Below are 26713 nucleotides of genomic sequence, written 5' to 3'. Positions count from 1 at the left end.
CTCTCCTCCACCTCCCAAGTCTCATGGCTTCCTGCATTTTTCTGGTGCTAGTGTGCAGACTCTGGATTCAGTCCCTTCAGTGACTTCTGGGGAGCCAATGGTCACAATATTCTGGCGAGATGTTGGATGTCCTACGAGTATAGAGGATGGTGGCCAACAACCTCACTTGGTAGACCAACAGGGATAGCCTGATGGTGGGGGAACCTTTCTGGCTCCACTGGCCAGAAGCTCAGGCGGTCATGGACGCTTCATTGAAACGCTGGGGTGCTCACTGCATTTGAGCTGTGTAAGGAACTCATGGTGGCAACATTAAAGACAGACACAAATGATCACAGTTCAAGGGTGTTTATTAAACTGTAAATTTAGGGTGGAAAAACACCCAAGATGAACCTAATTCTAAGATGGGAGCAATCGTCGACCATCAAATTAAAAATAAGGCAGTCCTTGTGGCGTTGTGTCAAAATGAAAAGGCCTATACTAAAATGAAAATATTGCCAATTTTTAGTACTAATTACAGAAAAAGTGTGGGATAGGGTTTCAATAAAGAAAGAAGTGGTCACAAATAATAGGTCAGGATGTGATTGCCAGGGGTCTCCCTTCCCCACGTTCTGAGCACAGGACAAGGCGGATCTCCTGAGCACAGCACACGCTTGAGCTTCCCACCACAAACCGACAGTTCCGTATCAGCTAACAGGTTCTTCGCTGGTTAAATCTCTTTTCGTTAATAAGCCTCTTGCCTTCGAGGCATGATGTATCCAACAAACAAACACGAAAGTTCTATTCCATGTACACTTTGGGTGATGGCTTAACCCTGAGTCTCCTTCTTCCGGGGTGTATACCCTTCACAAATAGTCTTCAACAACTCAACTGAACAGTTCCTTTTCCTATCAACTTTGGGTGATAACTTTCCACCCCTGGATCTCCCTCCTTGGGGCTCGGACCCCTTTCAAACGTCAGCCTGCCTCCTTTGGGTTCACTATGGCTTTTCTTGCACTCACGACTCAAAATGTCTTTCCAAACACTTCTTCTTTTGGTCGTCTTCCCTCTGTCGGGTTCACTCTCGCCAATTTTTACAGACCGTTCACTGTGCACACCCTGTGGTCGGGTTCACTTCGGTCATCACACTTATTCATAGGGACTTCAGGTCTTGCCCCTCTGTCAGGTTCCCTCTTGACAACTTTTGCCAAAGAATTCACTTTGGGACTTTAGAGTTTGCCCCTTTTCGTTCACTCTTGCCAACTTCAACACTATTCATATGCTCATTTCATAGAGCAGGATTTATTCCCCTTAGCTTCGCAATCATCTGTAGGTCAAAGCCTTTCGACGGTACAGAGGATTTTACAAGACTCTTGTATGACCACTTTTACCTCTTTTTGCCTCTTCCCAAGGGCTTCTGGATACGGTAGTTTCTACCATCGGGTAATCGCCCAGAGTTTCCTGCTAGAGCACCCGGGTGGTGCCGGCCTCCTTCTTTGCAGGTTTCCTCCCTCTTTCCTCAAACGTATCTTTAAGTCTTTCAAACCTCAAATTAGCTGTTGCTACTTTTTGTTCAACACAGTTCAGTTTCTTATCGATTCTCCCCTCGACTCACCGGCTGTGATGAACCACTTGCCTTTCTTTATCCTTGAAATCAAGGTTGGTACCACCAAGACCAGCGTCCTTCCCCGGCTTGGTTATCAGCGGAGGAGGGTCTTGCGTACCATAGACATCTGCTACAACACACGCTGGCTATTGTTCAAGGTCTTATAATTCTTTCTGCGGAGGTGGGGTCGCGGTGGGAAAGGGCAAGGTCAGTTCTCTCCTTGTCACCCTTGCTGTGTGCGCCGTCGTTCACCTCCTTCTAAACTGCTGTGCTGAGTTAGCTCTCATGTTGTGTGGTCTGCCTTGCTCGTCTTGTGCTCTGGTGCTCCACCTTTTATCCCTGTGGGGAAGGGAAAGGGCCGTCAGGTGTGTGTGATTCTGGTCAATTGCCTGACTCTGCCTGATCCTTGTGTCGGGACATGTCCGGTAAACAATTTTAACATTAGTCCCTTTTCGGTTACCGTGCAAGCAAGTGTTTGTGTTGGAAAAAGGGGGTGGTAGGATTTTGAGTATCCTACGGGGTAAAGGTAGTTTCGGAAGGGTGAGAATGGTGGGGTTTGTGAGACAAACGAGAATGACCGGAGTTCTTATCGTGACCTAAATAGGGGGAATTGTGGGAATGGAAGTGTATTGTCAAAGCAGACTAGGAGTTCGGAAAATAAAAAGGAGAAGAATGATTGGGAGTATTCAGATAGAAATCAGGGATTCTGGGATATATTTTTGGGTGCAACCGGGTTTGGGACCTTAGAGGATTGGTTATACATGGAGGGGTTGTTGTATCCAGGCAGGAGTGTTTTAATGGGAGGAAGCTAGGCAGATTTATTATAACCTATATTAGGGATCTCGTCTTCCTCTCCTTCTTCCTCTCTGGTACCATACAGCGTCTCACCTGGGACCCTTCCCAGATCACACCCCTGGGTTCCCATACCCAGGCGATCCTCCCTCGCTCATCCACTCCCAGGGTTGGGATCTGATAGCGCCAGTCCTTCCGTGACCACCTGAATAAAGGACTCCCGAGATCTACTTGGGAGAATACCCTCTGGTTTCTCACAGCTGTCTTTGGTCGTCGGTGGAAAGTCACTGGCATATCAACCTTTTGGAACTGCTAGCAGTCATGCAGGTCCGGGCAGCTTTTGCGCCTTCCCTCAGGGGAGAAAAATGTCCTGATCCTGACAGACAACACAGTGACCATGGACTAGCTCAACAAGCCATGGAGGTGAAGATTGGGACCTGAATAATGAGATCTTGGAGGTGCTCACAGCTGCGCGCAGACCTTCCATCAGGTCTCTCTTATGTATGCAGATGGAAAATATTTGAGGCATGGTGCAAGAACAAAGGTGAAGAACCCTGTATTATGCCTCACCTCCACATTCATGGTGTTGTTGTTATCCCTGGCTACGTCAGAGTTGCAAATATGCACAGTCAAGGGCTGTCTGGCTGGCTTGTCTCTTTTCAGGAGATCACCGGAGCAAAGTTATTTTTCTCCATTCCTATCGTGGCCCAGTTTTTGAAGGGCCTTCTGTTAGGGAGAATTCTCTTATAGGGCTAATTTCTCAAACCTAGTGAGTCCCCCAGCAGCTTTGCTGGATTTTTGGGGTTTGTTTTTTTCTCCTGCTAAGAGTGAGACTCTTTTCCTCCCACTCTTAGGCATGATTTGAGGTATGTCTTTGACTTATTGTGTGCTTATGGGCTATGGGGTCTTTACTCCATAGGGTATCATCTGTTTTAGTGTATGTGTTACACAGCACCCTCAGTGCAGTAACACTGGGGTGTCATAGTGACTCCCAAACATAGACTCCATAGCCTGGGACCTGACTACTGTCTCCCAGGGCATGTAAAGTCGCCATTGGCTTTACTAGTCCAAAATTGTGAACAAAACCAGTACAAACCATCATATTGTGGAAGTACTGGAAGGGGTCAATTAGATTGCCCCTGTGTCTGTTTCCAAGGGGGCACTGTCCAGTCCCCCCTTGTCGAGTTTCTGACTGGTGGCAGTGGTTACCACGCGAAATATTCCACCGGAATATTTCCTATGGGAATTTCCCATTTTAAACGCACCACTTTTTTTGGTGCAATGTTAAAGATACCGCCGGTTTATTTATTTAATATAAAATCACCGGTTGGGTTTTTTCGCCAGAACTCTTTTCCAAAAATGGCATTTGTGTCCCCGTCTGTAACTCCAACCAAGGTCGGGCCCTTTGATCCACTTTTTGGCGGGCTTCTCCACAGAAACCCTCCAACTGGTGCCACTCTGTCTGGGTTCCACAGGATGCGTAGATGGGGGAATAGGCACCCTGGACTGCGTTGCCTTAGCAACTCAAGTCGCACTCTGTTCTGATTGGCCCAGTGGTGAGCCGCCCGGCTCACCACTTAGCATGTATGAGTGACAGCTAGGCTGTTGAATGGGGGTTTTTCTGCATAAAACTAGGGCTTTTGGCACTGGAACTTCAGAAGTCGCCACAGGACCTAAGAAATCCGAAGAGGGGAGAGCTGAGCCATCTGCAACGACAACACCATCGGTGGAGTCCTGCTGCAACGACCTCACCACTTTCCCGACGACAAGAGATCTTCTGCTGTAAGAGTCTTCTCCCTTTGAGCTGGTGGGGACAACCAGTTTGCCATTCGCCTTCCAGGACGTCCCTTTGTCGAATCGCCAGTGCCAAGCACCCCGGCGGCCGGATAGCCAAGCTTCACCACTGTGACCACGAATAAAAGGGAACGCACCTTTTAACCGAACAAACTCTGCGGCTGGTCTCTTCCCTGGGCAGTGCAATGACTCCCAAGTTTCCTCCTTGACGAGATCTTCTCCTTCCCTGGTCGAAACCACGAACTGCACCTGCTGCCAAGAACAACTGCCATGGGTGGAGCTTCCTCACTCTTTAAGGTACTGTGTTCCGCATAGCCTCCCTTTCTGCAGATTGCTAAAGGTGACCCTTAAATCCTTGGCTTTCCAACTGGGTTGGCCCCTGACCTTCTAACTTTATCTTTCGCATCAAACCAACCTCCTTTGAACAATTCTGCAAAGACTTGAGTGATTTTTAAACTGTGTGATCTTGGGCACATTTCTCCTTGCTCCATTTAAAGTGGGCCTGGCCTATGAACTTTGGCTCTACAGTAGAGACTGCCTTCACTAACTTGCTGTGGTCTTAGAAAAGTGTTGGGAACTGTTTTATTTTCACTACAGGCCTTTTTCTCTCCCTTTCACTTAATTATTGGAGTGCCATCTAAGTTACGCGCTCACATCTGGTTTTACAAATAGTGGTGTTTTGACCTTGACTTGTCTAATAATTATTCAGGGAGGTGTGTATACTTTTTCTGACTGTGTTTGAACTTGCTTTGATTTAGAGTGCTTAGTGTATTTCCTAAAGCGTGTTTTAAATAAACAATTATATACTTTTGATACCAAGCTCTGGTCAGTGTTTGCTTGCTCTACTGTGTTTTTAGCCCTATTGTGTATCCTCTGTATACTGCCCTACTCATCTTGAGAGAAGTCTGACTGCTCAGCCACAGCTACCAGGTAAATCTGGGTGGTGCAGACTGCTACCAATTGGGTTTACTGCTTACTCCTGTAGTCTTAATCTTCTTGCAGTGTTCCCCAGGGGAACTGCACAGGATTTTGCCTAACACCTTCCGAATAAGTCCCTGCAATTCCCTCCGACACCCTTGGTTGTCCCAGCTTGGAATTTGCGTTTAGTGCTTTCTTTTCGGACAGTGGGTGCTCCTTTTGAGCCACTTAATTCTGCATTGATCGGGCTGCTCACTTTGAAGATGGCCTTATTTGTGGCCATCACGTCAGCAAGACGAGTTAGTGAGCATCAGGTGCTTTCGTGCAAGCTGCTGTGTCTAAGATGTTTCAAGGAAAAGGTTTCATTGAAAGTCTGACCCAAGTTTCTGCCAAAGGTGGTCTTGAATTTGTACATTTCACAAAATGTCAAGGTACCTGTTTTCTTTCCTCCACCTTCCCTGTCCAAGGATGAGGAGACATTCCACAGGTTGGACCCCAAGAGGGCTTTGAGCTTTTATGTGGCTACGACAACAGCCTTTAAAAGGGGATGAGTTGTTTTTTGAATCCTCCTAGTCCAGAATGGGGCAAGTGGTGATGAAGCAAACATTATTACGCTGGATTGTCCTCTGCATTACAGAATGCTATGCGAAGGCAGGAACAGTGGTGCCACCGGACATATGGCCCATTATACCACAGGTGTGGCAGCTTCCTCTGCTTTGCAGAGGAAAATGCCAGGTTGGGAACATCTGTTAGGTGGTGACATGGTTGCCCCCTTTTCATCTTTTCAAAACTCTATAGTCTGATTTCACCCGGGGTAGAAATGTATGTGCTTTTATGTCCCGCCCCCTTTTCTCCATACTGCATGGGCGTCCCTTCCTAGGGACGGGAGATAGAACCTTTTTCACCAGAAAATACCTTCTTGTCCCTTAAATTTAGAGGCGCACGGGGATGTGTTCCTGGGAGCACGCGCTACCCTGACTCTGCTCACCGGCACCACACCTCAGTCCCCTTTTCTGCATCGATGAGAACGGGCCGATTTCGCCGGCGCTCCTGGGTTTGGCTTCAGCCATGTAATTCCACACGCTTTTCCCCGGATACTTTCTTCTGTCTTTATGTCTTCTTTTATCAATCCGGTACTCAGTCCTCTGGCGCCACGCTCCTCCCCGGTGCATGTCGACTTCATCCGGCTTCAGCGGGTTTCCAGCCTGCGAGTGGCTCTTCCCTACATCAGATCACCAAGCCCTTTGCCTCCGCTGCCTTGGCCCGACCACGGATGGGAAAGTTGTACCGTGAGTGACACACTCTCCCCGCGTGCCCTGAAGAATAGACTCTTCGAGTGGTCACCTCCAGAGGACCTGAAGGACTTCATCAAACATCGATCAAGGCCCAAGGTAGGGCTGCTTTTTTCCAGTGCACCCGCTAGGGCGACTCCTTTCCAAGCAAGCGCCACAGCGGGAGGAACCTCTCAGGTTCTCATACCAGCACAAGTACCAAGGCTAATTCAGCTACCGGCTTCCAGGCCGAGGGGTTTGTAGACTCTCCCATAGATGGTGCTGACGGACTGCATGGTTCTTTTACCAGGTTTACACCCCAGGGGCTACGCCCTTGTACCGGCATTATGACCAAGGGGGCGCCTACACACAGCACTACTGGCAACTTCGCCGAGGATGATACGCCTACCAGGCCTCAGTCTGAGGGGCAGGGCAGGTCTCACGCTCCACCGTCAACAGTGCTGGAAGAGGCTGGGCCCAGTGAGCCAAGCACCACGACTTCGGCATGTGGCATGCAGCACGACAAGATGGCCACTCTTCTGATACCTCCCCGAGGAACGGTGCAGGTGTGTGAACTGGTTACAAGGTGGGACTGGTGGTCAACCAGGTATGTGGCCTACAGCTTATTCATCAGCAGCGCAGGGCAGGTTCCCTCTGCAACCGAGACAGAATACGCACTGGCCCCAGCAGCCGCCCGCGATTCCCTCAATATCACCTGCAACTCCACCGGCCTTTGAGGACAGGTTCTTTGAAAAGTTCCTCACCCTCATGAGATCTCCTCAGATGGGGGCCATCCTCAGGGATGCTATCGTCATTCCTCCTATGGCTCCAGCGCTGCAGGCCCCTGTGCAGCCTCCGCTGCTCACGCCGGCTCCTTCGATTCCAGCTCCCCTGCCTCCCACAGGTCAGGTGGTTCCGTACCAGCCTCTGGTCTCCACACCCAAGCCCTCGGCGCCCAGCACTCCGCCTCCTGCGCCGGTCCATCGGGACACCCAGGTGGACACAGACGAGGAAGAAGACCTTGACACATCGTCATCAGTCAAGGCCTTCCACGAATGGCTTGTAGGTCTGGCTGAATACCTGGGCCTTCCAAAGGCCAAAGTCAAACAACCAGAGGCAGGGGTACTCGCTGAGGTCCTCACCCTATGCCCCTCGGCTAGGACAGGGATTCCTATGCAAAGGGACGTTGTCGCCTTGGCCAGACAGGGTTGGATCAACCTCCACTCTGTCCAGCTGGTCAATCGACGCCTGGACTGGCAAATGGAGGGGATACACTCTTGCTGTCGGCCCACCCTCAACCGCACTCTTCAGTGATTGCTGCGGCATCACTCTTCTCTAAGCCTCAGTCGTCCTCGACCTCCTCGGCACTACTGGGCAAGGAGGAGAAGATCTTGGAGGCATATGGGAAGAAGCTTTATTCCAACTCTTCGTTGCATCTTCAACAGGCCAACACGGATGCCATGCTGGCAGCCTTTAACCACAGGCTTTGGCAGGAAATAGCTGACTTCCTTCCAGAACTTCCGGTGCAAAGTCAGTCACGTTTCAAGGTGGGACTGGCAGAGGCTAAGATGGTGGCGCAGGACATCATGGAGTCCATCATTGCCCAAATTGACATCTCTGGCTGGGCCATATGCATCGCCACGGACATGAGAAGGACAGCCTGGCTCCAGGCTACTAAATTCAATCCCGACGTCCAGGAACGCTTATTGGACCTTCTGTTCGAGGGTGGCAACCTCTTCCACACCACCTCCGACGAGGAGCTAGATGAAAAGAAAAACAGTTTGCAAACTGTGAAGTCTTTATCTATCCTTACACAGGCCACGCCCAAGGTGTACACCCAGTCACATCAACGCTCCGGGTTGAACGTTTGGAGGGTTCCGCCATTTCTGAGAACGGAGGTCTAGGCAGCCTGACCGTTTGCCGAGTCAACGCCAGCGCAAACAACAAATGGGGGTGGAGGGTGCGAGTAAGGGCTTTTTGCAGTCCCCCTCCTCAGCAACATCCTCCATGGGAAATAAGGCATGACGCGCCCCTTTGGGTCCACATGTCTCCGGTGGGGGGAAGGCTTGCCCTTCACGCACGGTTCTGACATCAGTATTTTGCGGTCCCCTGTATCCTCTCTGTAGTATCCACGGGGTACCGCCTACCGATTCCCTTCCTTTCCTCCCTCCTCCCCTCCACTCTCTCAGATTGGGACAGCAACTTTGTTGGCTGAGACTCAGTCGGTTGTCAAGAGCCAGGCAGTGGAAGAAGTCCCAGCCTCCCAGCGAGGATTGGGATTCTATTGCAGGATTTTCACCATACAGAAGAATAACAAGGCTGGCCTGAGAGTTGTGTTGGACTTTTCCACCCTCAACCTCTCCCTCCGTCTTCAAAAATTCAAGATGGTTACGCCAGCACTCGTAGTGGAGACGTTGTGCAGGGGAGAATGGATCTGCTCCCTGGATCTGAAGGACACGTACCTACACATCCCGATTTGGCAACCGCATCGTTCCTTCCGTCGGTTCAGGGTCATGGGCTGCCATTTCTAATACAAAGTGCTACCCTTTGGCCTCAACTCGGCTCCCAGGGTGTTTACCAGACTCATAAATGCAGTGCCGGCCCTCCTCAGGGCCCAGGGCCACCACATCTACCCGTACCTAGACGACTGGCTCGTCAGAGCAACATCACCGGAGGCGGTGCACTACACTTCCTCTGCTCTTATGAGCACACTCCACGATCTGGGATTTTTGCTCAGTCTCAGGAAGTATCAGCTGCAGCCCATGCAGAGACTCATCTGGGACACATGACAACAAGGTTTCCCTCAGAGGACAAGATCACGCCCATCAAGAGGGCCATGGCTCACTACCTCGCCAGAGAAGTGACTTCGGCCTGGTGGTACCAACACTTACTGGGACTCATGGCGGCGGACCTCCTCACCACCCCACCACACAAGACTCAGGATGAGGACACTGCAGCGGCACTTCGCAGCCTCATGGAATCAGGAGCGGTGCTCCCAAGCAGAGCTGATCAGCATTCCTCATTCTCTCTACTCAAATCGAACATGGTGGTCCAGGAACTGCAACCTGCTGATGGGCAAGCCCTTCCGGCAGCCGGCCCTGCAGGTCATCATCACTACGGTCTCCAACCTCGAGGGCTGTGGGGCCACTTTGGACGGCCACATTGTCCATGGAGTCTGGACCCTGGCAGGAGCAGGAGTTGCATATCATTTGGCTGGTACTGAAGGCCACTTGGCTAGCACTCAGAGCTTTCCTTACGGTCACTGGGGGCAAGGTTGTCCTCATCCAGACAGACAACTCAGCTATGTCAACAATTAGAGGGGTACCAGGTCCCCTCCACTGTGAGCAACATCTACCTCACGGCTGTCCACCTTCCGGGGGAGTCCAACTTGGAGGCGGACAGGCTCTGGAGGCTGGGAGCGGACAATTACGAGTGGCAATTGAACGACCAGGTGCTGCAGGAGATCTTCAGCAGAAGGGGGCTCCCACAGGTAGATCTGTTTGCCTCCTGGGACAACAAGTGCCAGCAGTTCACGTGCTGGCAGGGCCCCGCCTCCCTGGGTGACACATTTCAGATCCAGTGAAATGGCATGATAGCATATGCCTTCCCACCCACACCACTGGTCCACAGGTAAAGCATAACTTCCAAACTCTAGGGCTGCATGAGCTATGCCCTCAGGTTCAGTGACCCAGGGTTGTGGTGCAGAATTGCCCCTCCCTCTCTAGTGAGACGTCCGGGAGCATCGGCAGCCTGATGGATGGGGCCACTGACAGACGCAGCAGGTCCGGGTACCAGATCTTTTACGGCCACGCTGGGGCGACGAGTATTATCCTGCAGTGGCACTGTCTGAGTGTGTTGATCACATGTAGCAGAAGTGGAAATGGAGGAAAAGCATACAGGGATAGTCCCTCCCATGGGAACGAGAATTTGTCCCCCATACTTCTCAGCTGAGGGAACCTGCTGGCGAACTTCTGGCATTTGGAGTTTGCTGCCGTCGTGAAGAGATCGATCTGTGTTGGCCCCTTTTGTCGAACAGAAGACCCACCTGGTCCGGGCAAAGCTCCCACTCGTATCAAGGACGCAGCTCCCAGCTGAGCGACTCCGCGATTGAGCTCTTGATACCCGCCAGGTGAAAAGGGATGAGGAACATGTCCTGACGAATTGCTCAGCGCCACAGATCCTGGGCCTCCTTCGAGAGGGCCGAGAGCGGGTCCCTCCTTGTTTCCAGATATAGAACATGGTGTTGGTGTTGTCTGTGAAGATCCTCACTGCCCTGCCCCTCAACGATGACAGAAAAGACACAGAAAGGCCCAGAACACGGCCCGAAGTTCGAGGACGTTGATGTGGAGGCCCTTTTCTTCCCGTTGCCAAAGGCCTCTGGCGTACAATTGTCCGTTGTGGTCTCCCCAGCCTTCTAGAGAGGCGTCTGTGGTGACTGTCTCCTGGTAAGGCGGAACTTGAAACTGTCACAGGTTTCCCCCCTTCTCACCTGTCTGTTGTTTGTTGGAGTTCTTCGATGGAGTCTTCTTTCGCTCAGTTCGGGTCTTGTATAACCCTGTGTGTAGGTCCTTGGGTTCCAGCGTGTGTTCAGCGTTCCGACTCCTGGAAACGTTCAGATGTCCGGCAAAGTCCGAGGAATTCCAGGAAAACAGCAAAGAGTGCACACGGAAGACGAGTGCACCGAGATCCGGGATGCAATAGAGGACAAAAAGAGGGAGAATGAAGGAGGAAGAATTTAGGGGAACCGGGAACCAGGAATCAAAGGATAAGCACAAGCGAACTACGGCAGCACACGTCTAGCCACGGCAAGCATTAGCATTGAGACGCGCAGGGCCGCGGGGGCGTGTCCGCTTTATAGAGCGTAATGCGTACGATGCGGAAACTGGTAAACAGTGTTCCGCGTTCGGTGGCCATGTTGGGAGTACTGCTGAGTGCAAGCCCCTATGTGGTCAGGGAACAGGAAGTCCACAAAGGACGAGTCCGATGGTTCATGACAGCATGCCTTCTCCGAAGGCCTGTTCCTCCGGGTTTGCCCGGGTGTATAAGGTGGTACCTTTGAAGTAGTCTGGGGGCGTTTAGGTTTGAGACTGGTTCCCAGGTGCGTTCACTGGGTGGATAGCCTTTCCACTCAACCAGATACTGTAGCTGACCACGTCTGTACCTGAAGTCACATATTCTGGACACTTCGTATTCTAGCTGGTCATCGACAACCACAGGGGTAGATCATGGAGCAGTCCGGGAGGTCTGGACGTATGGTTTCATTAGAGATGTGTGAAACACTGGGTGGATCCTCTTCCAGGAGTCTGGTAGTTTGAGTCGGAAGGCCACTGGGTTAATGATTTCCTTTATGGAAAGGGACCATAGTACCGAGGAGCCAATTTATTAGGTCGTAAGTGTCGAGGCAGTAGTTTCGAGGATAGCCAGACCTTATCACCCACTGCATAGGAAGGTCATGGTCTTCTTTTGGAGTCTGCTTAGTGCTTGATGTTATTTCAGGCCCTTTCGAGGTGTTCTTTGGCTTCCTTGTGTACGTTGATGAGGGTTTCAATCCAGGAGTCGACTGTAGGAACTGGTGTAGGATGAGGGAGAAGGGATGGTAGAACCGAAGGGTGGAATCCTTGGCTGCAGAAGAAGGGGCTGGTCTTGACAGCCGAGTGATCTGAATTGTTGTAGGCGAATTCAGCCACAGGTATTAAGAGAGACCAATCGTCCTGGACCTTGGTGGTGAAACAACAAAGATACTACTCCAGGGTTTGGTTCACACGTTCTGTAGCCCCGTTGGTCTGTGGATGATAACCTGAGGAGAGGGCATGTTGGACTCCTAGTATACGGCATAAGTGTTTCCAGAAATGAGAAATGTATTGAGGACCTTTATCTGATATGATCTTGGAAGGGAGTCCATGAAGTCGGAATATGTGTTCCAGGAAGATTCCAGCGAGTTCTGAGTAAGATGGTAGTTTATACAAGGGTGTAAAATGAGCCATGTGAGTGAATAAATCAATGGTAACCATGATAGCTGTGTATCCTCTGGAAGGTGGTAGTTTCACAATAAAGTCCGTAGTAATAATTTCCCAGGGTCTTGTTGGTAGCGTTGGTTGGAGTAGGACACCCGCAGGCCTCTTGTTATCATGCTTGTTTTGATTGCAGACTACACAGGCTTGGATGTACTGCTGGAGGTCTACTTTCATTTTTGGCCACCAAAACTGTCTTTGTATTAAACGGAGAGTGTTGGTAATGCCACAATGTCCTGAATGAAGGGTATCATGACAGATGCTTGTAATCTTTTTTTTTTTTTAAACATTTTATTGATTAATTAACTCAACCAAACAATACAAACCTAACAGGCAGTACATATATCAGCAGTTTCATTATACTTTCCTAACTTCTAGCCACTGCTTCCCTGATCCCTCCCCCCCTTACGAGTCTAATACTTTACACATTCTGTTTCTGCATCCTGTGGTACAGTCTCCCCTTCTACAGGTTCTGTCGGGTCTCCTGTTGACCCATACAGCTCGGCTATCAATGATTTCCAGGCCATCGGGGAATCAGTCTCCCCCCCCCCCTGCATTGCTCGTTTCTTGCCATACCATGGTTTCTGCTCCGCCCATTTCTGCAAACCTCTCCACCAAACATCCAAACTTGGTTTGTGGCATGTCTTCCACCCCATGGCAATTCTCCTCTTTGCAAGCACATAAGCCAGATCTTTCAGTTTACCCACATGCTTGAGCTTCTGTGATCTTGGGAACCCCCCAACAGACAGGCCCACACTGTGTCCACTACAATCTTGACCCCCTTTTTTCCCAGTTTCCCTTTCACTTCACTCCAGAAGCGTTCTATGACCGGGCATGACCAGAACATATGAACCATGCCCGCGTTCTCCTCATCACACTTGGGGCATGCTTGCCGTCCTGCATTCTCAAACCTCGATATCCTCTGGGGTGTCATATATGCCCTGCGCGTAAGATACAGTTGTATCTGTTTCAGTCTTGCATTTCTTGATACCTTCTTATGATACCCCTGCACCCGTTCCCACATCCCGCTACAACTTCCATTTCCCAATCTAGTCTCAACTGCGTGACCTCCTTCCCCACTTTGAACATCAACATCTCATATATTCTGGATATCTCATGGCCCCCTTCCGCTATATCGTATATCATATCTATGGTGGCATCTGGTTCCTCCTCCAGCACAGTTTCGGGCCATGTTCTCTTGATTCTCTGCACCATTCTGTAATATGTAATATATTGGCCCTCGTGCAACCCAGTTTCTTCCCGCAGCCCCTCAAAAGTAATGCTAGAGCCCTCCTGCCAAATGTCACCATTGTTGCTACCCCAACCGGTTCCCAGTGGCTTCTGATTATCATTCTTACCTGTACATCTGCCCCTGTTAATGCAACCAATGGCGGAGAGCATGGGGACGGGTTCTCCATCATCTGGCATGCCCTATGCCACATTTTCCACCCTAGTAGCATCATTTTAGGGCACCCCATCATTTCCGCCTTGGGTACCCACATCATCTCTTTCAAATAAAATGGTGCACAGTCCCGCCCAAACAGCCTGGATTCAGAGGTCTCCTCATCAAAGAGCCATTTAGCAACATATTGCAACTGGCTTTCTACGTAATACACCTCATAGTTGGGCAATTTTATCCCTCCTTTGTCATGGAAATTGTCATGGAAATTCTGTAGCTTCCATAACGCCACTCTATTCCGCGTGCCATGCCATAAGAAATCCCTGCACATGCTATTCAGTTTGGTGAAGAACTTCTTAGGGATCAGGTACGGTATATTCCCAAAGTAGTGTAGAAGCCTTGGCAGAACCACCATCTTGAGCATTGCTCCCCGCCCCATCATTGCCAAGGGCAGCTTTGCCCAGAATTGCATGCACTTCTCAATTTGTTTAATGGCTACTTCCGTGTTGCACCTATGCTCCTCTTCCACTGTGTGGTATATGTTTATCCCTAAGTGCCGAAATGTGCTGACCGCCCATGGTACTTTCAATACGGGTAATCGCTCCGATTGAAATCCCTATGTACCCCCCTAATGGGAACATGCTGGACTTCTGGGGGTTCACCGCTATACCGGACAACTCAGCGTATCTCTCCATCACTTCTAGAATGTACTGGAGATTTTCTTCTGGGTGTCTAAAGTACAGTAGCATGTCATCTGCGTATAGGGAGATCAGATGTCGCTCCCCTTTCACCTCAATGCCTATGGTGCCATATTGTTGTCTCAAGTATATTGCTAGAGGTTCCAGGGCCAGTATGTAGAGCATTGGGGACCACGGACACCCCTACCTGGTGCCCCTGCTGAGGACAGAGGCTTGTAATCCTTTGTTGCAGTCTCTGTGTGGGAATGACCAGGCCATTGTCCTTGAACAAATACCCGTCCTTGGTTTTAAGATTCCATTGATTCTTCCCAGTAAATTCCTTCCAGATCTCAGAGGACTGGGTTTGAATCCGAATGTTTTCCAGGAGAGTGATTACTTGGGCTACGAAAATTGTATGGGGAAACATCTTTTTGAAGGATCGATCTTCAAGAGTTTCGTAGTCGGGACTTCGGGATAAGGCGTCAGCAATTATGTTGTGTGTTCCAGGAACATGATGGATTTGGAACTGGTACTGGGCAAAGAAGAAGGCCCAACGAGCTTGACGACTATTCCTACATTCCAGGGATTGTAGAACTTGGAGATTCCGATGATCCGTACGGACCTGAACAGGATGTTTAGCTCCCAGGAGTAGATGACGCCACTCTGTGAAGGCTTGACGGATGGCCAGTAATTCCTTTTCCAGAACAGAATAATGGGCCTTGCTGGGAGTTAGGGTTCGCGAGAGATAAGCGATGGGGTGTTCTAGCTTGTCCTCGAATTCCTGCTTTAAGACTGCTCCGATGGCGTAATTGGAGGCATCAGTCTCCACTAGGAAAGATCGATCAATGTCAGGTTGAGCAAGATGGGGGCTTGTGTAAATTCCGACTTCAAACGTTGGAACGCCTCGTCTTGGGCTGCGGTCCAGAGGAAGGGAGTATCCTCCTTCAAAAATGTAATGATCGGTTGAACTATCTCCGAAAAGGAAGGTATGAATTTCCGGTAGAAGTTGGCAAGCCCCAGGAAGGATTGAATCTGTTTCACAGTAGTTGGAACAGGCCAGGATAGTATGGAATTTACTTTTGAGTGGTCCATTCCACCTCCTTCTGGACTAAGGACAAATCCGAGATAGTGAACAGTAGAGACATGAAAAAGGCATTTCTCATGTTTAGCCAGGAGTTTATGTTCACATAGCCGTTGTAAGACTACCTTGACATGCTCTTCATGCTTAAGATGGTCCTTGGAGTATATCAGTATGTCGTCCAGGTAAACTATGACGAAGAGGAACAGCATATCGGAGAACACCCGGTCCATAAAACGTTGAAAGACCGCTGGGGCATTGGCGAGTCCAAAGGGCATAACCAAGTATTCAAAGTGACCAAAGGGTGTTCTAAAGGCTGTTTTCCATTCGTCACCTTCCTTTATACGGATCAGATGGTAGGCACCTCTGAGATCTAATTTTGTGAAGATTACAGCTCCTCTCACCGCTTCCAGGATATCCGAGATCAAGGGCAATGGGTAGCGGTCCTTGAGGGCGCATTGATTAAGACCACGATAATCAAGGCAAGGCCTAAGCTCCTTCGTATTTTTCTTGGGAACAAAAAACAACGAAGCTTCCACCGGGGATTTGGATGGTCGTATGGTGCCATTTTCTAGGTTGGTATCCAAGTATTCTCGGAGGGCCCTTTTTTCTGGTTCTGATAGGATGAACATCCTTCCAAAGGGAATCACTGCTGAGGGCTCAGTATCAATAGCGCAGTCTTCAGGTCTGTGAGGGGGTAGGGCTTGAACTATGGCAGTTGAAATCACATCAGTGTAATCCTGATAGGCCCTGGGGACCTGGATAATATTTGAGACCGTGAGTGGGCCTTGCTGGTCTGTCAGCGTACCTTCAGAGGATCTTGATGAGGAATCCAGGGATAGGCAGTGAGACATACAATGTTCGGAGCCAAGAAACAAGGATCCTGCTGCCCAGATGATGTATGGATTGTGCTTCTGTAACCAGGGCATACCTAGTACCATTGGATAATGGGCAGACTTTATGATGTTAAACATGATCATCTCTTGATGATGGTTTATCGAGAGCTGGATCTCTTTGGTTTGCAGGGTTATTGGTCCTGAAGAGAGAGGTCGTCCATCGATGGCCTCTACAGGTTGCATGATGTCTCGAGTTTCATATGGAACGTGGACGTCGATAGAAAGGCCTGCAAGATCACAAGGTTGTTTTGTCCAGGAGAGTTCAAGGGTGGAATAGATGTGGAGCAAACATCTCTCTCCCGAAGCTGTGCTCCATCTAGGATCGGGAGCTGGCGTTTCCCGAACGCCGTGGAGGGGCCAAAGGTCATTCTCTCACAAGATGTTTGTCTGAGGCACAGTACATTCACAGCCCGGTGTGAATCCGTTGCGATCTTTCTTGCGGGGATATGGGTCCGCGGAAGGCCCCCAGTTGCATGGGTTCTGGGTCTGTGGTCGGCGCAGGAGTGGGCTCGGGTTTAGAGGGAGATTATATAGAGGTTTTTTTTTTGGTACGGCATCTTTGTTTTCTTCTTTTCCGCCTTCCTTTCCTGGATTCGAAAGTCTATTTGTAAAGATAGGTCCATAAGGGCCTGGAAGGAACCTGGGCAAGCTACCCTGGCTAGCTCGTCTTTTATCTCTTCGTTAGTCCTCTCCGGAATAGGGTAAAGCAGGCCTCTGAGGACCAATCTGCTTCCTTGGTCAGTTGCTTAAAGCGTGTTACATAGGTAAGCATATCCTGGGACCCTTGTTGGAAATCCAATAGACATTCTTGGGCAGTGGAAACCTGTTCTCTAGAGCCCGTACAAACCCATCATAATCATCCAGGAGGGCATCTCCAGAATTAACTAAGGGCGTAGCCCAGGTTAAAGCATTCCCGGAAAGATGTGAAATCATAAAGCCCACCTTTGCCCTGGGGGTGGAAAAGTAGTAGGGCTTAAAGGTAAAGTGCACTAAACACAAATCAAGGAAGCCACGAAGGTTCTGTGAGGAGCCATCATATTTATCCACTACTCCGCCCAGCAATACACTTTCCTTGGTCGCGGAATCACATGACAGGACTAGTTGTTTTAATGTGGCATTCTCGGCTTTGAGATTCTGAACTTCTGTGGTTAACTCTTGCATGCCGCGCATGAGGTCTTGAACTGCAGCCTCCATGTCCTTATCTGTATCAGTTTGTTGGCGTCTCAATCTGTCACAGGTTTCCCCCCTTCTCACCTGTCTGTTTGCTGGAGTTCTTCGATGGAGTCTTCTTTCGCACAGTTCGGGTCTTGCATATCCCTGTGTGTAGGTCCTAGGGTTCCAGCGTGCGTTCAGCGTTCCGACTCCTGGAAACGTTCACATGTCCGGGGAAGTCTGAGGAAATCCAGGAAAACAGCAAAGAGTGCACACGGAAGACGAGTGCACGGAGAGCCGGGATGCAATAGAGGACAAAAAGAGGGGGAATGAAGGAGGAAGAATTTAGGGGAACCGGGAACCAGAAATCAAAGGATAAGCACAAGCGAACTACGGCAGCACACATCTAGCCACGGCAAGCAGTAGCGTTGAGATGCGCAGGGCTGCGGGGGCGTGTCCGCTTTATAGAACGTAATGTGTACGACACGGAAACTGGTAAACAGTGTTCCGCATTCAGCGGCCATGTTGGGAGTACTGCTGATTGCAAGCCGCTATGGGTCAGGGACCAGGAAGTCCAGAAAGGACGCGTTCAATGGTTCATGACAGAAACTGAATCACCTGAACGAGATGTGGCTGTACAGCCCATCCCTGTATCGCCCGACAGATGTCCTTGTTGAGGGAGATCTTGTCCGCAAAGGAGAGATTACTCACTGTAATGATATTTCTATGGATTCTTCTCCTGCAGTTCCTCATCTTGATAGATATCCATCATCCAGCTCTGCTAATTGGAAACATTTCACCAGGGCATGTAGTAGACCTCAACTGGTCTGTCGATAGTCAAACCGTCTTGCTTGGCTCTCGGTCGTTGGCTTCGGAAGTGACATCAGGCGTTGTGTATATATAACACGTCACTACGCCCCCATGCTTCGGTTCCTCACTCCCTCGCCCTCCACGCATGAACGCTAAAGAAGGAAAAATTACAGGAGGAGGCTAATAAGCCGGTAGAAAACTTAACAAGGATACATCTGAAGGGTGATCAGAATGCGACATAAGCGGTCATCTCAGAGCCATCACCAGATGCCGTCTCGTTTGGACAGAAGCCACGTAACTTGAGGAGCAGGGATGGATGGGAGAAGAATGCATAGAAAGATCCTTACAGTGAGTAATTTCTCCTTCAATTGATTGCTTTTCTTCTGCAGATTCCTCATCTCGTGCCTTGAAACACTTGTGTATAGGCGCGTTATAAATGCCATATCATATCATCCCATATCTTGATAGACTCCCCAAGCAGTTAGAATAACCTAGGAGGTCAGAGGTTTTAAACTAGTAGATTCTGTAGAACCGCCCTACCAAACTGTGCATCAGCTCCCCGTGCAACATCTAAGGCATAGTGCTTGGTGAATGTATGTAAGGATGGCCAAGTGGCAGTCCCACATATGTCTGTAACAGGAACCCCTCTATGGAGGGCTGTATGGGCCGAAACCCCTCTGGTTGAATGAGTCTTGATGCCCGCTGGAAGCCACCTTGCCTGCCGATTGGTAACACTCTGATATGCACATATTAATCCAACATGACAGGGTTTGTTTAGTTATGGCAAGACCTTTTTGAGCCAAACAATGGGCCACAAACAACTGGTCTGACTTCCGAAACTCATATGTGCGAGCAACATAGAAGTTTAAAGCTCGCTTGGGGTCAAGATGGTGGAACTGCTCTTCCTCTTTCGATGGATGTGGAGGAGGGTAAAAGAAGGCAAATGTACAGACTGGGATAGGTGAAACTCTGAAACCACCTTAGGATGGAACCCGGTCCTGACTTTGATAGTGACTTTCTCACAAAAGGACCCTAGAAAAGGAGGTTTGCAGCACAAAGCTTGCACCTCGCTAACCCTCCTGGCAGATGTGATTGCAACCAAGAAGGCTGTTTTAAGGGATAACAGCCGTAAAGAACATGAGTGCATAAGCTCAAACTGAGCCGCCATCAAGTAAGTCAAAATCAGATCCCATTCTGGGACAACAAAAGGGGTTGGCGGAAACATATTGAGAAGGCCCTTCAGAAACTGTACCATAAACAGAATAGTAAAGAAGGAACCTTGCTCTGGGGACCTTTTCAACATAGACAGGACCGCCAATTACCCTTTGACTGTGGGAACATGAAGGCCTGAAGAGACCAGTGACCGAAGGAACTCCATCACTGTGGTGGTGGGGCAAGAGATAGGGTCCATCTTGCGTTCCCTGCACCACGCCTCAAACCTTCTCCACCTGCATGCGTACAGAGATCTCGTAGAAAGTCTGCTTGCAGCCAGCAACACCTCAAGTACCTCCTCTGAGAAGTCCCAGTCGTCATACCTCATCCTCTCAAGAGCCACAGATGTAGGTTGAGGGAATCCGGGGTCGGGTGGAGCACTCAACCTTCCGACTGGGTCAGGAGATCCAGACACCGAGGCCACCGGTGAGGTGGACAGATGGTCAGATCCAAGAGATCGGAGTACCACGTTCTCCTCGCTCAATCTGAGGCAATCAATGTCATGGTCGTTTGAAATCTCTTGAACCACCTGAGAACCCAAGGGATATCGGAATCGGGGGGGGAGTTGCAGTGGAGAGGGAAGGTCCAAGGGTCTTCACCAAGCTCATTGTTAGGCAGAAACCTGTGCAGTTCCCTTAGGGAACACTGCAAAAGATTTAGGACTACAGGTGTTAGCAGTAAACCCACTTGGTAGCAGTCTGTACCACCCAGATTTACCTGGTAGCTGTGGCTGAGCAGTCAGACTTCCCTCAAGAAGAGTTAGGCAGTATGCAAAGTATACACAATAGGCATTCAGACACAATAATACAAGCAAACACTGACCAGAGCTTTGGTATCAAAGTATATAATTATTTATTTAAAAACACACTGTTTGAAACACCCCAGCACTCTTATTGTAAAACACTCTAAACACAGTTACTATTATAATATGTAGACCCCTTATTCCTTATCAGATGAGTCTTAGTAAAACACCACTTATTTTCATACAGAGGTGAGAGCTTAACTAGATGGCACTTCAATAAGTTTGTTAAAAAGGGGGGGAAAAGACAGAGTATGGAAAGGTACACCACTCTAAGATTTAGGAACACTGTTCGCAAGGCAGAAGAGCAAAAGTCACTGGTGAGCCAAAGTCCAACGGCTGGGCCCACTCTTAGAGAGAGCAGAGCACAAATGCGCCCAAGATCACACAGTTACACTAGGCTTAGATAGTCTTGCAGAGAGTTCAAAAATAGTTTAGAGAGGCTCAGAAAAGTTTAGCCAGGGTGTCCCAGGCTAACCCAGGTTCGAAAGCCGGGGGCTAAATCTACCCCGTATAGTCGGTGGCAAGGGAAGCCAGGCCGGACACGGTACCTTAAGTCGGAAGGATCCTCCAGTGGTGGCAGTTGTTCCTGGCAGTGGGTGCAAGTCACGTCGTCGTCCAGGGGAAGAGAAGATCTCGACTTGGAGGAAAGATGAAGGTCGTTGCACTGCCAGGGAAGAAACCAGCCGCAGAGTTTTCCGGTTAAAGGTAGTACCCTTTAATTCGCGGTCGCGGTAAAACGTGGTATCCCGGTTGCCGGGGTGCTTGGCACAGGCAAGGCGGCCACGAGATACGTCGGGAAGGCGAAAAGACGGTGAAACTGGTTATCCCCACCAGTCAAAGGAAGAAGACTCTCCGGCGGGAGATCTCTTCTGTCGTTGGGAAAAGTGGTGAGACGGTCCAGCAGGGCTCCACCGGTGGTGTCGTCGTGGCAGGTCGGCTCAGCTTCTCCCTCGTCGGATTCTTAGGTCCTGTGGCGACTTCTGAAGTTCCAGTCCCCCAAGCCCTGCTTTTATGCAGAAAACCCCCATTCACTCAGCCTAACTGTCACTCAAACATGCTAAGTGGTGAGCCGGCCGGCTCACCACTTGGGCCAATCAGGACTGAGTGCGACTTGAGTTGCCTAGGCAACTCAGTCCAGGTTGCCTAAATCCCCCTCCACCCCTCCTAAGTACCCCAGACAGAGTGGCACCACTTTGGAGGGCTTCTGTGGAGAAGCCCGCCAAAAAGTGGAACAAAGGGCTCGACTTGGGTTGGAGTCACAGAAGAGAACACAAACGCAATTTTAGAACCGAGTTTTGGCAAAAAATACCAACCGGAGAATTAATATTAATTAAATAAACCGGCGGTTTGTTCGAGGCTATCGTAATTAAATAAATAAAGATAGTAGCCTCGAACAATGGGAAAATCCCATAGAGAAATATTTGCGGTTCAATATAAAAAGTAGTATCCACTGCCACCAGCCAAAACTCGATCAGGGGGGACGGAGACGTGCCCCCTCGACTAACAGACCCCGGGGCAATTGAATTGCCCCACCCAGTACATCCACAATATGATGGTTTGTACTGGTTCTGTTCAGAATTTAACACTAGTAAAGTCAATGGTGACTTTACATGCCGTGGGAGACAGTAGTCAGTCCCAGGGTATGGAGTCTATACTGGGGGGTCACTATGCCACCCCTGTGTTACTGCACTGAGGGTGCTGTGTAACACACATCACAAAAACACATGAAGCCCTATGGGGTAATAGACCCCATAGCCCATTAAACACATCTATATTCAAAGAAACACACTCAAATCATGCCCAAGAGTGAGGGTAAACGAGTCTCACTCTTGCAGGAGAAAAAGATAAATCCCAAAAATCCAGCAAAGCTGCTGGGGGACTCACTTGGTTAGGAAATTCAGCCTAAACAGAGAATTCTCCCTAACACTCATGGCGGTAGTCGCGGCTCACCTCAGGAGATCCGGGGTCCATGTATTCCCATACCTGGACGACACGCTGATCCGGGGAAATTCAGTGGGGTAGGTTTTGTCTCCTCGAAGACACCTGCCTCCTACTGCACAGGCTGGGCTTCTCCCTCAACTTTAAGAAGTCGCATTTCACACCAGTTCAGCAGCTCCAGTTCATCGGAGCAGTCCTAGACACTTGTGTAGTGAAGGCTTTCCCTCCCGAGGAGAGAGTCTGCAACATCGCCCAGATGGTGCCGTTGTTTCAGAACCATGCCAGCCTTCCAGCGACTTCCTTCCTCCGCCTCTTCGGTCTCATTGTCTCCTGTATTTTTCTAGTGCCAGAGGCCAAGCTGCTTATAAGATCCCTTCAGTGGCTTCTGAGGGACCAGTGGTCTCAGTATTTGGCAGCTCTCACAGATCGACTTTCAGTGTCCAGCCAAGTAGTCTGCGAACTCGGCTGGTGGCACAGGTTCCGGGGGAACCCTTCTGGCCTCCTTGGCCCCAGGCCCGAGTGGTCATGGATGTGTCCCTGAGGGTTGGGGCACCCAATGCGAGGAATTGCAGGTGAGCAGCCTCTGATCTCCATCAGGAGCCAGTGGTATATCAACAGGCTGGAGTTGCGGGCCATCAGGTTAGCCCTGAGGGCCTTTGCCCTGTCTCTCAGAGGGAAGCATGTCCTCATCCTGACAGACAACATGGTAACCATGCACTACCTCAACAAGCAGGGTGGCGTGCACTCCTGCCCACTCTGCACAGAGGCAATTCAGTTGTGGTTTTGGTTGAGAGAGAACCAAATCTCGGTCTTGGTAGTTGATCTGATGGGGACAGAGAACACCTTGGCGGATGCTCTGAGCAGGCAGAGCACGGTCTTGCACGAGTGTAAAGTGTGCCAGGAAGCCCTAGAGGAGGTCTTCACTCTCTGGGGTACCCCAGTAGTGGATCTGTTTGCCACAGAGTCCAATAGGAAATGCAAACCTTTTTGCCCAAGGGAATTCCCAGCGAACGAGGGACTAGTGGACGGGTTTATGATGGATTGGAACTTCCCTCTCCACTATGCCTTCCTTCCAATTCCTGTCATTCCTTGGGTTCTCAGGAGGTTGAATAGATTTTGAGCATTCATGATCCTAATCGCCCCGAGGAGAACATGGTGCTCCGGTCTCCTGGATCTGACCATCTGTCTGCCTCACCGGTTGCCTCAGCGTCCGGATCTCCTAACCCAGTCGGAGGGTTGTGTGCTCCACCCGACCCCAGATTCGCTCAACCTACATGCGTGGCTCTTGAGAAGATGAGGTATGATGACTGGGACCTCTCAGAGGAGGTGCTTGAGGTATTGCTGGCGGCACACAGATCTTCTACTGGATCTCTGTACGTGTGCAGGTGGAGAAGATTTGAGGCATGGTGCAGGGAACGCAAGACGGACCCTCTCTCTTGTCCCACCAACACAGTGATGGAATTCCTTCTGTCACTGGCCTCTACAGGCCTTCAGGTTGCCACAGTGAAAGGGTATTTGGCAGCCCTGTCTGTGTCAAGAGTTCCCTAGACCAGGGTTAATTTTACACCATTCCGGTCATGGGTGGCCAAGTTCCTGAAGGGCCTTCTCAACAAGTTTCTGCCAACCCCCTTTGTTGTCCCAGATCGGGATCTTAATCTGGTTTTGACCTTCTTGATGGCGGCTCCGTTTGAGCATTCGTGTTCTTTGCACCTTTGTCCCTTAAAACAGCCTTTTTGGTCGCAATCACGTCTGCAAGGAGGGTTAGCGAACTGCAAGCCTTGTGCTGCAAACCCCCATTCCTCAAGTTCGTTCGTCAGAAAGTCTCTCCTAAAGTCTGGCCCTGATTCCTTCCTAAGGCGGTTTCAGAATTTCATCTGTCCCAGTCTATTGATTTACTTGTCTTTTACCCTCCTCCGCATCCCTCGAAGGAGGAAGAGAGGTTCCACCACCTTAACCCCAAGAGAGTGTTAAGCTTCTATGTCGCTCGTAAGTCTGAGTTTAGGAAATCAGATCAGTTGCTTGTGGCCCATTCCTTGTCTAGAAAAAGCCTTGCCGTCAATAAACAAACCCTGTCACAGTGGATTATCTTGTGCATATCTGAGGGTTACCAATCGGCAGGCAAGAAGCTTCCAGCTGGCATCAGAAAGAGAGAAGACTCCTTGTCTCTGCGCCACATATTCAAAACCTGTTCTCTTTATTTAAGGTTGACACCCTTCATGGTAAAGCCCTTGATAACATGTGTTTCGGCTCTTCCAGGAAATGAGAAGGCAGCCAACGCGGATGACATAGCTGATCTAGGATAAATTCTCGGATATATCCCGAGACTAAGGAGCACCGTAATTAAGAAAGAGGACAAATACTATGAACAAATTGGAAAGTATTAATATGATGAGATATTTGTGTTTGCAATAATCAGCCTAGATTTGAGGAAGGCTTGGAAGAGCCGAAACACGTGTTATCAAGGGCTTTACCATTAAGGGTGTCAACCTTAAATAAAGAAAACAGGTTTTGAATATGTGGCACAGAGTCAAGCAGTCTTCTCTCTTTCTGTTTCCCAATTAACCAGCGGGTTAGGATTTATACTGCTGACTCCAGGGCAATGCGACAATTCCTATTTGGAAATCATTAATAATTGGACATTGTGGTTAACCAATCATAAGGTGATAAAGGGAGTCGCCTAGTAGACCAACTGTATCGAAAAAGCCAGACTCTTATTTCCAGCTGGCATCATGGCCCACTCGACCAGAGGGGTCTCAGCTTCTACGGCCCTCCAGAGAGGGGTGCCTGTTAGGGATATTTTCCCAGGCGGCCACTTGGTCATCTTTATATACCTTCACCAAGCACTATGCCTTGGACGTTGCACTGGGAACTGATGCTAGGATTGGTGGGGCGGTTCTACAGAATCTACTGGTTTAAGTCTTGCAGTCGTCCTCCGTCATCCTAACTGTTTGGGGAGTCTACCATGATGAGGAATCTGCGGGAGAAAAGCAATCCGTCGAACGAGAAATTACCCTACCGTAATGTTCTTTCTATGGATTCTTCTCCCGCAGATTCCTCATCGATCCTCCCATCCATCCCTGCTCAGAAACCTCTATGGGTTGTTGCTTCTGTCACTGGGATGACCGTTTTTGTTTTTTATTTTTATTTTTTAACAAAATTTTCTTCACACATTGTTGTGGGTTCACCCTGTTGGGGTGTACCCGTGTTAATGTTTTAATGGCTGGTTAGCATCCTCCTGTGCTTTTTCTTCTGCAGCGTTCAATCGCAAGGGGAAACATTTGGTGGAACTGAGTCATGGGGCGTAGTGACGTGGTATGTATACGACACCTAACGTCATATCCGGAGCTGACGATCGAGAGCTAGATGAGATGGATCGACAGCCAAGTCGAGGTCCACTAACGCCTCCTGTCGAAATGTTTCCGAACAGCAGAGCTGGAAGATTGATATCTATCATGATGAGGAATCTGTGGGAGAATAATCCATAGAAAGACCATTATGGTAAGGTAATTTCTCCAATATTAACAATACGAAATTCACAAGTATCCTTATTTGAAGGTAACTTCTGAAGGAAACTACTTGTTGTGTTCCCTCATACACAGATATCTTTGATTCACCTGATGCTGGAACTGGAGAGTATAGATGTGTGTGTTTTTGCTTTGTGATGTCTCTTCCTCCAATGCAAGCTATTAAAGGAAGGCAGCTTTACATTAGCAGTAGGACAAGTCTTGCTAACTCTGCTGGGTGCCATTCTATGCTATCCAAATCCTTCTAAAAAGGGATTATTTCATTACATGTTTTCACTGAAGGTTTAAAAGTGAACTGAGCTGTATGGGAAAATAATTCCTATCATACAAGATCTGCATTAGAACCATCTCACTCCTCATTAAAAACGCCTGTTAAAATTGTTTCATGTCAGCAGACCACATCATCCGGAGGACACGTACACAACAGCAGCGCACTGCCATCCAGCAAATAGCCCCGCCGGGCCCACAGAAAAACTCAGATCCAAAAGACGTAGCATAAAACATAAAAACAATTCCTTGAAAAGGACCCTGAGGAGTCGAAACACGTGTCAGCTCACCACTTGTAAACACAAAATAAAACCACACTGAAGTCAAACCTTATGTGTAGATACCAATCAATTCAAATAATCAGCGCAAGGTAACCGTGTACAAACTAGCCTCATTCCCAAAAAGAGACGTGGGCAGCACCTCTACCCACCTGTGACCATGCAGCCAAACAAAATATAGGAATTAGAAACAAGGAACAATCCAACTAACATATACAAAAGTATAAAACCAATTGAGTGAAGCACAAGTGGAGACAGGGATCTAGTGCCCATCTTTCTTTCCACCCATTGAAACACTTGCACAGAACAGCT

General features: G+C 49.3%; 1 protein-coding gene across 1 annotated transcript in view; it reads left to right on the top strand.

The window, feature by feature from the left end:
- Positions 1-26713, top strand: part of PRKDC (protein kinase, DNA-activated, catalytic subunit) — a 3362625-nt gene that overhangs the window by 2885173 nt on the left and 450739 nt on the right. The window lies entirely within an intron of this gene.

Source organism: Ambystoma mexicanum, chromosome 5q, assembly GCF_040938575.1.
Source record: "Ambystoma mexicanum isolate Mex_15411 chromosome 5q, UKY_AmexF1_1, whole genome shotgun sequence".
Taxonomy (NCBI): Eukaryota; Metazoa; Chordata; class Amphibia; order Caudata; family Ambystomatidae; genus Ambystoma; species Ambystoma mexicanum.
Note: the sequence above shows the minus strand (reverse complement) of the source record. Positions and strands in the feature narration are given on the sequence as shown.